The sequence below is a fragment of the Pomacea canaliculata genome, linkage group LG2 (assembly GCF_003073045.1).
Source record: "Pomacea canaliculata isolate SZHN2017 linkage group LG2, ASM307304v1, whole genome shotgun sequence".
Taxonomy (NCBI): Eukaryota; Metazoa; Mollusca; class Gastropoda; order Architaenioglossa; family Ampullariidae; genus Pomacea; species Pomacea canaliculata.
The window spans coordinates 8,229,440-8,238,572 of NC_037591.1; the positions used below are offsets into that span (position 1 = coordinate 8,229,440).

At 42.4% G+C, this 9,133-nt stretch overlaps 1 long non-coding RNA gene across 1 annotated transcript; it reads right to left on the reverse strand.

Annotated features, from left to right (window-relative positions):
- Positions 1 to 2,250: 2,250 nt before the first annotated feature.
- On the reverse strand, positions 2,251 to 4,520 carry LOC112558327. The gene is made up of 2 exons (XR_003098127.1): positions 2,563 to 4,520; positions 2,251 to 2,451 (listed from the first exon to the last, which is right to left on the reverse strand). It is a non-coding gene; the product is annotated as an uncharacterized LOC112558327 (long non-coding RNA).
- Between the last annotated feature and the right edge of the window lie 4,613 nt (positions 4,521 to 9,133).

Consider the following 9,133-nt stretch of genomic DNA (forward strand, 5'->3'; position numbering starts at 1 on the left):
TGGAGGAGGGGATAGTTCTTCTTGTCCCTCAGTATATTTGCGACCCCACTGAACATGTTGATAACTGTAGTCTAGTTTGGCGCGAGTGAGGAAGTGCATACAAATGGTTTCAAGTGGTTTGCGCGCGCGAGTAGGTAGAGAGCCCTGCGACCTCACGGAAGGAAGAATTGCCGTCAGACTTGGCGCGCGTGCTTGGCGCCTTCTTCAAACACGTGCCCTACTTTTTCAAAGTCGTGGCCGGCCCAAACCCGTACACCGCTGTATCCGCCCTGGTAGTTTGAAGTGTGACTAGAAAAGAAGCTATGACCCTTTCATATTAACAAGCTTGAAACTGCATGAGAGAGAGAGAGAGAAAAAAAAAATGATTGCCCTCATTCACTCAGTTCCTGTGGTCGCCCCCTTTACACACACACTGACAAACACACCCATACCTACACGCGTAAGCACCACACCCATATGTTCACATTTTTTTTCTCTCAGCGATTATTCTGATTCCTGCATAAGTATGTGAGCATGCGCGTTTGTCTGCGCGTTCAGTCCCAGTCTCAAGTTCCAGATCCCCGTTTCTGTGTCACAGCAATACAAAATAAACTCCTTGTTCAGTCCTGGCAGGCACAAGGTAACCATCTGTCCTCAGGTTTTAGCCTGACCTCTCCCAAGGTCTTCATGTCAAAGGTTCATTGTATTTTCTGTCTCCTCCACCCCAACCCCTATGCATCCTCCTCTGCTCCGGTGTTCCCTCGCTTGTGCAAAAGCTCGCGTCGGTCTGATGCGACTCCACTCTTCGCTTTCATCATCGTAGTTCTTGTCATCACTTGATTAAGCGACACCGACACCAGCTGCAGCGTTGCTTATTAATCATGCTATTAATTGCTATTTTCAGAGGCTTCATCAAGCATTACTCACAGAGCTCACGGTATCAAGTCAATGTCAAATTCAATGTCAGTGTCAATGTCATGACTAAAGTACTTGTTTACATCAGTAAATCTCTGGGATGGACAACGAGTACTGATCAGTCGACAGTGACAGATATTGACAGAATAATTGTTTGTAGGTCGCATATATTATAGGTTTCATGACAAAGACAACAACACAAAAAGCAAAAGTACTTGACAAGTAAAAAAGCCACAATTATTCCCTGGAAAATTTCAAAGTGGTTTTTAACTTGGACTATACCTGAAGTGCTAACGAAAGGGTCTTTTTGGCAAATAAAACAATTTTGTGTGGATAATAAAAGTTTACTCTAAAGGTTTAAAAGCATAGACTAAGGTGTTCTTTGGTTGGTTGTGGGTGTTAATAAAGTTAATAAAATCTGAAGGAAAGACAGAAGGTAAAGTGAGAGAGGTGGAAAGAAAGAAAAAAAGAACAGACGCCTTTTAGGGACCCTCGGGGATAGAGAGTGTGAGTAAATGACTTCCATTCACTCACAATGAACCCGTTGTCAAACAATAACAAGGTCGCAGGGAGGACAGCCACCGGGAGGCTCGTCACTGACACACCTGCACCGTGTGTGTTAGCGGCTCTCATCTGGTGTGCTTTTTCTCTCCTCATGAAGCTTGTCCCGACTGACCTTAACCTTGCAAGGCCGTCTCCTGACCTTGCAGAACATGACCGAGACAGTGCGGCGCCAGCACCTTTGTGTGAAAGGTGAGACTGGGCAGTGGACCGTGTCCTCCCCTTCCCTCCATCAACGACAAACAGTTGCGGGACGCAAGACAAAACTTAGGGTTGTCTTCAGAGTGTGGTTCAAAACCTTCTGTCAGTTCTGTACCTACATAGTGTACGTGTGGAGGGAATGAGGAGGATATATAAACCAAATTCGGGAATTTAAGCCGAGGTGTTGGCTACACCTGCGTGCCACAACAGAAACGAAAACATCTTGTTTTAAGGAAGTTCGAGAAGAAAACACTGGCTGGAATGGGGTGTGAAAGGGGTGGGACTGGGAGGTGGACTGTACATTACTACAGGCACGTTGTCCTTTTGCTACAGGTCTTTCGCAAGTCCTCGGCTGTATTACATGCTGTGGGGTGAGGTGGGTGGCTTTAATTGTTGCCAAGTGGCAATATAGAGTTTTTGCTGGGGGGAATTCCCTATTAGAGACCGGCGCCATTTTTGGTAGACATCGTTGAGTAGTACCAACAAGATGACAGCTACAGGTGGTCCGACTTTTATCGTGAGTCCAGGGAGGCCAGTAACATGGAACAACAACAAAAAAACAATATAGGGGTTTGACAATAAAAGGGATGCTACTATTTAGAATTTGTGAATTTTATTGTCCTTTGGATCATTCCAATCGTCACAGATTTCATGCAGACAACATGTGACAGCTCTTTCATTGAGCAAAACACAAAGATCTGTCAGTGGCTGTGAGCAAATTTATGCTTTTCCTAAAATAAATGAGTAAATTCTTTTCTTGCTCCTGTCAACCTCCTCCTGGCAGCTCTTTTGCACCTGCGAGTGAATGCTAATATTATAATAATAATACACTCGTTGTCATAATAATGACAGGGTTAGAGAACTGGATGTGTGAAACGGATGATATGACATTTCTGTTACACATACCTCTGACCCCTTCCTCCACCACTGTATCTAGTGTGTGAACTTGTACACCTGTGAAAACATGTACACCTGTGAAAATGCATGCAGAAGCTAATGTCTGTATTTATTTTGGTCACAATGGAGAAAAAAAAAACCTCCACACCCACTTAAATTACACATTGCCGTTGCCTGTCATTTTTCTTATGCTAACTGTACCTAACAAAGGATAAATATGTTTCAAAATGTGTCACCTTATTGTGTCTTAAAGCTTATTTATTCAATAAATACTTCGTACTATCAACTTTTCTGCTCACTCATTGTGTAACTTAAAAGCATCGTTTTTAAATGTGTGATGTATTGTATGCCGGTTCGTTTAATCTTTTGAGCAAAGCTCACTGAGCTCACCTCCACATAAGAAAATATACTTTTACAATTCAATTATTAATAATATAAATTTATATTACAATTTTATTTAAAATCATCCATAAAAATAGTTCACTTACCGCTGGCGAAATGACGATGTCCCAGTTTGCGATGATCGGTAAGTAAATTGAAAGTATTTCACGTAGCCATTCTCTCCTTCATCTTTCAACTAATTTCTTAAGTTCATCGCCTTAATTTTTTTTTTACTTTGGTAGTATCTCAAAGGACCAACCGTACAGGACAAATAAGATAGACATGTGTACAACATTTACCAAAATAGTAGTTGATGACGTCGCGATCCTTTCAAAATATGTAAAAACCCTCTACAGCTGGATAATACAAGCTAATACAAGGTAATATGATAATAGATACTGTGAGCCACACAACAGCGTGCTGACAGCCTTCCCTCGCTCACTGTGAAGCTTGCCTGACAGGCGGTACGAGTACCCGAAATAAGCCGCCCACCCTTTCTTGAGATAGGTGACGTCTGACATTATGCCTCCAGATGATCACGTGATCCCAAGTGGACGGTTTTTTTCCCCCACCACCCCAAAAAAAAATCGCCTTGTGTCATTCAGTAGCTTGTGTGAACTTGGACTTTAACCCTTTCCACCTGCTATCACGTACATGCTGTCGTTTTAGTGGGCAGTGATTCACGCACATTTAAGGTCACAGGTCGGCAATGTGCCAATCGCTATTGAATACCCGACGTAACGAGGGTAGAGGGAGAGTTGTGATGACGCAAACGATCAGTTTTTGGCCTTTGACCAAGAGCAGCCCCACTACCACCACTACCCATCGCTCTCCCGGATTTCCTGGCAAATTTCCAAGACAAATTCGTATGCGCGACGATTCGAATGCATTGTAGATGGCAGGAGGGCGCTTTTCCGGTAGGCAGGATCGGCAACAGCAATCGACGTCACCAAGCTACTGCGTGGTGAGTTGTGCTCACGGCATCAATACATAGACAGGTATTGTGGTATTGTGATCAATACATAGACAGGTATTGGAGACTGGCAACCGTGGCAACTGCTTGTTTGTTTGTTTGTAGTCGTCTGCGCCCAGGCAGCCTGCAGGTAACTGGCGATCCGTCCTCCCCTGCTGCTTCTCGAACTCTTGCAATGCTACGGACCCCAAAGAGAACAACTTCGCGAGTAACGAGTGTCTCCACAGCAGACGATCGAAGATTGATTCCAGCGATGACTTACTTTGCAGCCCACACCCAGTCAGGGCAGTGTGACGAACCCTTAAGGAAAACATCTTGTTGACAACATGACCCTCCTCAGACCTTTCCCGTCTAGACGCAGGGCAAAGAGTTAATCCCATGACTTCGTATAGACATGCCATAAAAATAACAAAAGCTGTCCTGTAGCTGCACTGCTAGCATGAGTAAGGTTCAACGAGGTTTATGAATAGCATGATCTTTATGAATTTGAATTAACGCTGCACTATTCATTTTCTTTTAAACAGGTAAGCTGTGTGAAATCTTCATGTTAAGTTTTATATAGCAAGACACCTATCTTAGTTTCATCCAACAATATTCATCATTAGTTTATTTTCACTCAACAGCATACTTAGCTTAGATTTGCTGAACAACCTACTTAGCTTACTTTTGCGTTAACAGCACTGACCTAGATAATTTAATAGGCAAAAACCTGCTTCATCATTTCTCTACAGTGAAGCCGAGAGATTATTGGAGCAGTGAACTTAAGGGTTCTCCATGTCTAGAACATAGCATGAGGAAGGTGGAACCCAACCCTCTCCTTCTCTTACCTCTCATGATTAACTGCATAATTGAATCTGCTGGACGGGTAGGTACAGACAAGGCTCAAACCATCTGTTTCGTGGTCAAGCGCTGGACAATCACGCTAGATGGACTCTAACACCAAGCAATCAGCTAAATGCTTATAAAATTCCAGCAGCGATTGCGCACACACGACATCAGGCTACTTCTGCCATTTGCTTGAATGTTGGCAACAGGTAGTGTTCCTACGATAACGGTCACTGCCGACTGAAGACATTTGCAAGAAAATGAAAGCTTGTGCCATGGCAAACATTTCTGAAGGACGTGCTTAGGCGTTTGGATTTCCAGTCTGCAAACACATCTTAAGCACATCCTTAGAAATGTTCCCCACAGACAGAGTCGTGACATGGCCAACTGACACCCCACTTCCCCCAAAAATTTCTGTTGGGAGCTAAAGAGACTTGAGGGACACTGCGTCCTTCATGCTGAAGGCTAGCCTGAAAGAACAACCAGTCTATATTGGGGTGGAGGGGTAGAACATTAAAGAATGTAATTATCTTAGAGTAAATGGAACTACATGCAAAATATTCAAGCCGATCAATTTTTTTTTTTTTTTTTTTTTTTTGATGCTTCATGAATTGATAAAAGTTACAGAAGTATTACTTCACGTTAAGTCCAATATGCAACACCCCTGACTGTTATTATCAAAAAGTCTTCACTAGTACTGGAATATATCCTGAACAGCAAATCTGTCAAACGTCACTAACAAATGAAATCAATGTATGTAGCGGTGAGGGGTAGCTGGAGGCCGAGAGCACTGCTGTTCCTGTTTTCGTCCGCCAGGGCTCGTGCGTCAGAGAACACAGTCAAGAGTGACGCACGGTGTTCAATGAAACGTGTCCAAGATCAATAGATTTCATACTAGTAAGTAAGGGAAACATAGCTGGAAAGTCGAACTTCATTACAAACCTCAGAGAAAGTTAAAGCGACTGAGGAGGAAATGCATTTTCTTGTTAGCCTGCCGTGTGGTGCACCTGGCAAGTAATGTAACAACCAGACGGATTTCTCTCCTTCGTTGTTTCCAACGAAATATAAATATGAAAACCTATAGCTAAAAAAACATGAAACGAAGGCGGGAAGGGTGAAGAAAATATGTATGTGTGTGTCGGGAGAGAGGGGGCAGGGTAACTGCTTTAGCTAGCGCCATTTTGTCTTGGGTTCAGATCTTGTCTCGTAACATTAACATTTCATTCACATGGGCCGTGATAGACCCTGGAGCAAAGGTTATCAAACAAACAAACAAACAAACAAAAAAAACAAACAAACAAAAAAAAACAACAATTTTATCCCCCTTCCTGCACACAAAACGACACACACCATTGCTACAGAGGACTTAGAAACCACAAAAGCGAATTACTCTGCGAAGATAAAGATTTCGCCACCTCCGTGTATCAGTGACAGGGCCATACTCAATGCCCATGTGCGCCAGTTCGACTATTTTAAGCTCGTGCACAAAGCACTACTTTTCACTGCCTAATACAAGCTTCCCAAAGATTCTTTTGGTCGATTCGGATAAATAGATTCATCATATCTTTGATACAAATGTACGTGCTTTTTACTGATACATTGTCAAGCTGTGGCACTTCTAATACGAATCTAATTGGTATATCAGTTTTTATACGGGGTGGGGAAGTTTATTGACGTCGTCCTTACAAAGCGGCAAGGAAACGGTCGAAATATTAATCTTGAGCTAACAATAGCTTAGAGAGAAAGTTTGTATATCCCAAGTTAGGTGGTGGAGTTTTAAACAAATACGAAAGATAAAAAAAAAAAGGTTGGAAAAAAAAAGAACTGAATCACTAGTGGAGTCGCCAGAAGCATCCTCTAGGTTATTAAGCACACACATAAACACAAACCTGCACGTGACATAACAAAGGCTTGACACTACTATCACGAGTTCTCCAGGTGTCTTCGTACGACCACTGATGTCATAGTTTATTTTTAAAACTCTACGTAATGGGGTCTAGCCAAGCGCGTCGCTTGTACCAAGAGCTCGCAACCAATCGTAAACTCCTTGGCTTCCGGTAGTGAAGTGAATGAAGCTATCACATGAGATTTATTAATGACAAAGAAAGAGGTCAGACTATTTTTAGCCAGGCTCGCGCGATCCCGTGTAGGAAAAATACTCAGAGATAATCGACGGCTGGTTGCTGTTTCTCCACGGTATTAATATTTAAAAAATAATTATAACTATATTAACCTGTTTGCAGTCAGATGCCGCAGCTGCGCGTGATGCATAAAAATCGTGTTTTTCCCGTGTAGTCATTATCACGTGACCTATACATTTGGTGCACTTATGGTATGATTAGTATTAACCATGTGAATTAAGTTGTCTTGTGATTGCGCCCTGAAATTATCGTACTTTCCTAGAAGTATGGCAATGTTCGCCATTTTTAAGACCACGCCTCATGTATTAAATGTTTAGTCCTCGTTGTCTTCACTATCACAGCCTCGTGTACTCCTTTGATGTAGGGTCCATCGACCTAGACCGCTAGACGCCATCTACAAAAGAGTTTAAAATAACTGAAATCAGAAAAGATTATTTTCCCCAAGCTGTGCATCCACAGCCACAAGTGCAGTAACTGTTTATCGCAAGATGTACAAGATTTTCTAGTTACCTGATATGACTGGTATTATGGCTAAAACATAATAGGAAAAATATTTAAAATAAATAATTTAAACAGAGTTAAGAATTCATCGTCATTAACATTTGATTTCCTTAAGCATACATGGTTTTCACTAAACGGTCTTTCATCGGTCATACTTTAGACCACACCTGTAGCAAATAGCATTACTGAAAAACATTTCATTATTATTACAAAATTTCATAACTGTACCCCATGTACACACTAGCTGAGAGCATGGTTGAAAGTCGGTTCTAGCTAGTGCGGCCAGTGATGACATGCAAGTCACGTGACCCTTGTTGCTGACAGGTCAGCTCAACAGCTGCCAACATGGTAGCAAGTCACCTCCACCTAGTCCTAGTGGGACCAGTGACAGCTGGCAGGTAAAACCATGGCCATGTATAGGCAAATGGGTAAAAAGTTTAGTCTGCCAATGTGTTTGTTCAGCCAGAACGACCCATAGAGGATTGGGGAAGATAAAACAGAAGCAAAGCGCCCCACCTCACTCCCTAGAGACCTTACAAAAGGTTAGGGGAAGACCATTATCCTTTTATTGGCCAGTAATAGCTGGTTTCAAGATTGCAAGCATATATTGTGTCGACATGGACCAACATAGCATAAATATCTTACCAATATTAAATCCTGTATGGACATTTTTTACTCAAATGTTAGTCTTATTTAAATCGACTTCGCATTTTCAGTAAAGTTCCAAAATCGGGAGTCAATTTAAGGTCGTGACGACCTGCCATGTGGGGCCAATTTCGGGCTTCCAGGGGTTAATCATTCCTAGCAGCAGTGCCACGCAAAGGCTGACAGTTTATTCGAAGAAACCATTACCGGAGAATAAAAATAAACGCATTGCGTCAAACCGGAGAATTGATCACACTGTGCACTTGTGTTGTTGCTTTTTCTGCTGTACTGGCTGGTCGGCAAAAAAAAAACCCAAACAACTACAAGACAGTTTAGCAGCTGGAGCTAAAACTGGTAAACTACAATGTTAACTTGAATTTCATTTCACGATGTTTACGAGTGCGAGATCTGTTTTCTTGCTGTCAGAGGAAACGTCGCTCTGTTATCTCACACTCGTAAACATGACCTTGTAAAATCAACATGACAAGGACTCTGTTGTCATGTTTTCGATGTCACATGCAAGGTAAACAACAACAACAACAACAACAACAAAGGTAAAGATAGTCCTATAACATTTTTCAGGTCGTCTTCTGGAGTCAGGTACCCGTCCCCGCCAGCTGGGTCGACGAGGGGAAGTGAGCTGCACTTCAGGAGGTAGCGCCAGTACCCACCCCCTTTACCCACTTAATAATAATAGCGGCAGTTCATCATCTGCAACCAAGGTTTTCAAACCCTACATTACGAAGTCGACACGCACCATTTCACGATGCCTGGGAAACACAAAATAGACTGATTGCATGCGAGATGGACCCCCTTGATGCAAGGGCACAATGTGTCAACAATAACCTGACACACACACACAAACACTCTTTTGTGGAGAAAGATGTCATCCAAAAACTACTTTCAAAGATGCAACATCTCGTATATTGATCCCTGCTGGATTTCTTTGTCTACCCTCTCACTGTTCCTGTGTACGCTTGCATATCTCAGCTGTTAATCCACAGAACAAGTGTCAAGAAGTCTGTACAAATAAAAGTGTGAAAAGGATGTACACTTAGTTATGTCGACAACTTGACAACTTGGTCCAGTCCTGACCAAACAAGTCGTAAAGCTT